The sequence below is a fragment of the Gracilinanus agilis genome, chromosome 2 (assembly GCF_016433145.1).
Source record: "Gracilinanus agilis isolate LMUSP501 chromosome 2, AgileGrace, whole genome shotgun sequence".
Lineage (NCBI taxonomy): Eukaryota > Metazoa > Chordata > Mammalia > Didelphimorphia > Didelphidae > Gracilinanus > Gracilinanus agilis.
The window spans coordinates 700,701,384-700,706,776 of record NC_058131.1 but is presented as its reverse complement, the minus strand read 5'-3'; the positions used below and the strand labels follow the sequence as shown (position 1 = coordinate 700,706,776).

Below are 5,393 nucleotides of genomic sequence, written 5' to 3'. Positions count from 1 at the left end.
AGGAAGGAAGGAAGGAAGGAAGGAAGGAAGGAAGGAAGGAAGGAAGGAAGGAAGGAAGGAAGGAAGGAAGAGAATGAGAAAAAAAAGAGGAGAGCGAGAAGTATCATTGTGAGTCCTGCCAAATTTGAAGTTCTAGAAGTTCTCTATCTTATAAAATAGTTTCATGAGTTCATAACATTTCTAGTTAAAATAACCTTAGAAATCATTTAGTCCTCATTTTTTAAATGATGAAATTAAAGCCCAATTAAATTATGTGATTTATCTAAAGTCATACAAATAGTAAACAGGAGAACTAAGATTAAAACCCAAGGTGTCTAACTAGAAAACCAGCATGCCTTCTGCTTCACTACATGTTGTTCATACTGTTTGGTTGACAAGGGCTGATTTACATTAACAAAGTACCTCAAGATGCCAGAGCCTCAGAGGTCACAAGTACAACCTGTACCCCATCAGAAATCTCCTCTTACTCATCATCATAGCTGGCATTTATATACTGTTTTAAGGTTTACAAAACCCCTTTTCCTACATTATCTCACTTGATCCTCCCAACAACCCTATGAGGTAAGTGTTATTATTATCCCCTTTTTACAGATGAAGAAACTGAGGCTGAAAAAATTATTCTGTCACACAGTTAGCATCTGAAGCAAGATTCAAATTCAGGTCTTCCTGAATCCAAGTCCAGCATTCTATCCCCTATATCACCATAGATGACTATTGCTTCAGCAAGCCTCTCAAAGTCATCCAGGGAAGATGAATCCATCCCAACCCAAGACAACCTCTTCTATTAGTGAATGTCTCCAGTTCTTTTAAAGTTTTTCCTTGTTTCAGTCAAAAATCTATCCCTGAAATACCAATTTCTATGGTTCTGCCCATTAATGTCAAGCTGAAAAAACCCAATCTCTCTTCTATGTGAATATTCTTTAAGTGATTCAATTATTATCCTACTTCCTCAACCCTTAGGCTCTCAACTCATTTTGCCATGTTAGTCAGTCAATAAAAATTTATTAAGCACTCCATGTCAAGCAATGGGCTAAGCACTAGAATGCCTTCCACTTTTCCTTTTTCTCCTTCACCTTCTTATTTAGTTAAATTTCTCAAGAGTTTTGTGATTTTCTCAGTTATATACTACTCTACCAGTGTTCCATATTCATCCACCTTGTCCAGTCTTTGATAGGTTAAACATCCCTGGTTTTTTCAGCCACTATTCCTATGCCATGGTCTCCAGTGTCTTCTTTCTATCAATTTCAGGATAGGAGGTGAATATCTGAGATGTATGAAGAAGCCCAGGAAATACTTCAATAGAAACCTCTTTAGAAGATGAAGGAGCAGCAAGTTTATCTCTTCCAGTTCTTGGTGGCATCCATTCAGTTTTAATTTGCTACATACTAATCATACACATAATGTTTTTATGAAGTCTCATGCTTTAATATTTCAGTAAGTCAATTATCTCATCAGAGAATTTCAAAGATGAATGGAACTTCAGAAGTCACTGGGCCAACTCACACCCTCTACAACAGCCCACCAAGTGATCATCCTTCTCTCAAAGCCTTCCACTAAGGGAAGATCCACCACCTCCCCAGGCGCCCATTCTTCTTCTGAACAGCTCTAATTGTTAAGGAGTTTTTCATGACATCATCTCAACCTTTCTTTATCTTCTACTCTTTGTCCCTGGTTCTATCACGGGAGGCCAAGCAGAAAAAAAATGATCCCTTCTTCTCTAGGACAGCTTCTCAAATGCTTGAATACAGTTAAGATGCCCCACTTAAGTCTGCTCTTCTCCAGGTTCAAAATCTCTCTTTCTTCAGCTAGTCATCACTGACTAAGTGTCAACCATGTAGCAAGTCCCTTCAGCATCCTGGTTGCCTTCCTTCTTCTGAACATTCATTAGGGCAAGTGAAATCTTATGGGCCAACAAAACTGTAATGTTGAGCTACAAGTTTTAATATCACTCACCTAGTTATAGGTTCAGAGATTTAGAGCCAGAGGGGCCTGAGAGCCCGTCCAACCTAATCTTTTCATTTTACAGATTGAGAAACTGAAGCTTAACAAGGTGAAGGGACAGACTCACAGTCACTCAGGTAGAAAGTGTTAGAGCCGGGATTCAAACCCCAGTCCTCTTATTCCAGAGCCAAAGCCTTTTCCATTGAGCCACACTGCCTCTCCATCTGCCTGTTCTCTTTATAAGGACACAGGGGAAAGCTTCCATTTGTAAAACTCCTCTATTGAGTCACTTCTTTATTCTCAAAAAAAAAAAAACTTAAGCAATTTTTTTTTCATTAAGAAATACTTGTGAGGAAACAGGCCACCACAACACTTACTCTGGCCCCACCTAGGATTCCTCTTCATGGCTATTTGTGTAGAGGTTCATTCTACTGGTTTGGTTTTCAGTATGTTCTTCCTTACATAGGCCCAAATTACTGTGTCTGAGGCAGTCTGGTGGTAAAATAGATAGGATGCTGAGCCTGGAGACAGGAAGGCCTGAGTTCAAATTTTTACTAAAATTTTTTCATTCCAAATCGCTCTCTCTCCCTCTTCTTCTCTCTCTCTCCCTTTCTCCCTCCCCCTCTTCCTCTCTCTCTCTCTCCTTCTCTCTCTCTCCCTCTCTTCTCTTTCTCCCCTCTCTCTCTCTTCATCCCTCTCTCTCTCCATCCCCTCCAGTCTCACTGAGAAGGCAAGTAATTCTATATAGGTTTTACATGTGCAGTTATGCAAAACATATTTCTATATTAGTCATTTTGTAAAGAAAACACAGACCAAAAAGAAAAGAAAATCCCCCAAAAGTATGCTTTGATCTGCATTTAGACTCCATTAGTTCTTTCTCATTATAAGTCCTTCAGAATTGTCTTGGATCAGGACAATCCCAAGGGACCTAGGAGAAAGAACGATACCCACATCCAGAGAAAGAACTGTGGGAGCAGAAACACAGAAGAAAAGCATAGGGTTGATCACACAGTTCAGGTACATGATTAGGGATTTGGGCTTTAAATGATCACTCTATTGCAAATATGAATAATATGGCGAAAGGTTTTGAACAATGATACATGGATAACCCAGTGGAATTGCTTATCAGCTCCAGGAGTAGGGAGAGAAGAGGGGTGGGAAAGAACATGAATCTTGTAACCATGGAAAAATATTCTAGATTAATTAATTAATTTAAAAAGAAAAAGAATTCTCTTAGATCATTGTATTGCTGATTCAGCACTGTAGCCTGGAGAGGATTCAAGACTATGAAGTGATTGTGTGGCCTTGGGTAAGTCATTAACATCCTTAGACTTCCTTTTCCTCACATGAATATGGAGGAGATTGGATTAGGTGGCCTTCAAGACCCCTTCTTAATCTAGATTTGGATCCAAAGGTCCTGTGATCTGCCATGTTTTAGAGAGGAGTCCCTTTGGGGTCTGGGTTGGATTAAGTCATCTCAGAAGCCCCTTCTTGCTTTCAAATACTGAAATTCTTTAATTATGTAACCCTAGTCAATGTTGTTTTCCTGTTTTAAAACCATGAAAATGGAGAAACAGGAGGAAGAGGGGGAGGAAGAAGAGAAGGAGAAGTTAGGTTTTGATAAGAAAAAGAAGAAATGGCTTCATACACAATTCTTCTCCTCACAATCAGGTGAGTCCCATGCAGTGTCACCCTGCTACCTCTTCCAGCCTCCACTCCCATGTATTTTCTGCTCAGAACAGTCTAGAGAGAGCTCAGAAAATCTTTTCCACAAAATGACTAATGTAGGAAAATGTTTTACATGATTGCATATGTAAAATCTATATCAGATTGCTTACCATCTCAGGGAAATGGAAGGCCGGGAGAGTGTGCGGGAAAGAATTTAGAACTCAAATCTTAAAAAATGAATGTTTAAAAAATTGTTTTTACATGTAATAGGGGGAAAAATAAAATGTGATTTTTTTAAATGGAGCTCAGAAATGCCACAATCAAATAACTAGGGTAAGACCACATCTTATCCCCAACATCTCTTTGGTGTACTTCCATGCCGATCATAGGAAGAGCCTGCAATGGGTCAAGAAATCCTGCAATAAGTGAAATCTCCAGGAGTAATCTGAGGCTCAATATCCATTGGCATCAGCCTCTCCTCATTGCAGGAGATTATTGACTCTGGGCTCCTACTATGAGAGTAGGGAAATTAAGTCTCTCTTCCTCCAGGGACTTGAAGAAAAGCTGGTACCTCAAGTCTTCTCTCTAAAAGCTGGAAGCCAGAAGGCCAAGCTCTTTCTTCTCCCAAGTTCTGAATGGCAACAAATAATCAAGTCTCCATCATTCAGGAGAATTTTATGCAAATAGGCTCTGATTACACAAAGAACAAATGGAAAAGCATTTAAAGAGCTAATATTCTTTTTTTTTTTCATTTTAAACCCTTAACTTCTGTGTATTGACTTATAGGTGGAAGATTGGTAAGGGTAGGCAATGGGGGTCAAGTGACTTGCCCAGGGTCACACAGCTGGGAAGTGTCTGAGGCCGGATTTGAACCTAGGACCTCTAGTCTCTAGGCCTGACTCTCAATCCACTGAGCTACCCAGCTGCCCCCAAGAGCTAATATTCTAAAGGGGAAGGGAGGATGAATAAATAAATAAACTTTATATGTATGTATGAGGCTTTAGCTGCAAACCAGATGGAAAGGACCAATGGTCTTCAGAACTTCGAGGGGGAACAAAGGGATGCATCTTCTTGAATCTGCAAGCCCTTTGAGAGCACCAAACGTTACATTCTGTGTATTCATATCCCTAGCACCTAGGACAGTGACTGGAAAAGAATAAATGCCAAATAAAAATGCTTGATGACTCAAAAAAAGAGATTGGGCTCAGGGTACAGAATATGTATCTAATTTGGACATGACCAATGCAGGAATCCGTCTTGCTTGACCATGAATAGTCGTTATAAAGCATTGGGGGGGGGGGGCATTCTTTTTTCAATAAAGGGAGAGAAAATGGAATTCAGTTGATTCTTTTTAAATGTTTCTTAAGTGCTTGTTTAGGCAGCACATATACTAAAACTGGACCAATACAGAGAAGATTAGCATGGCCCCTACTCAAGGATGGCTTGCAAAATTCATGAAGCGTTCCATTAAAAAAAAATTCTTCTTGATTGATTGGTGACTGTTTCTTGGACCTAGAGGGTAAAACTAGGGGTAATGAGGAGAAGTTGCAAAGGGGCAGACTTATGATTCATTTAGAACAACTTCCTAATAATTCATACTAAAGTGGAATGAGTTGCCTGGGGAGGTCATCAGTTCTCTTTCACTAAAGGTTTTCAAAGAAAAGCTGGATAAAGGTGATGTTGAAGAGAGCAATTGTTCAGGCACAGACTGGACCAAAGAGCCTCTGGAATCCTTCCTGTTCTGCAATTCTGTCATTTTCTGACTCAAGTTGCCCAGCCACACT

The 5,393-nt window shown here is 39.8% G+C and overlaps 1 non-coding gene across 1 annotated transcript; it reads left to right on the top strand.

The window, feature by feature from the left end:
* The first annotated feature begins 4,975 nt into the window (after positions 1-4,975).
* Positions 4,976-5,083, top strand: LOC123238359. The gene has a single exon (XR_006505556.1). It is a non-coding gene; the product is annotated as a U6 spliceosomal RNA (small nuclear RNA).
* The last annotated feature ends 310 nt before the right edge of the window (positions 5,084-5,393 follow it).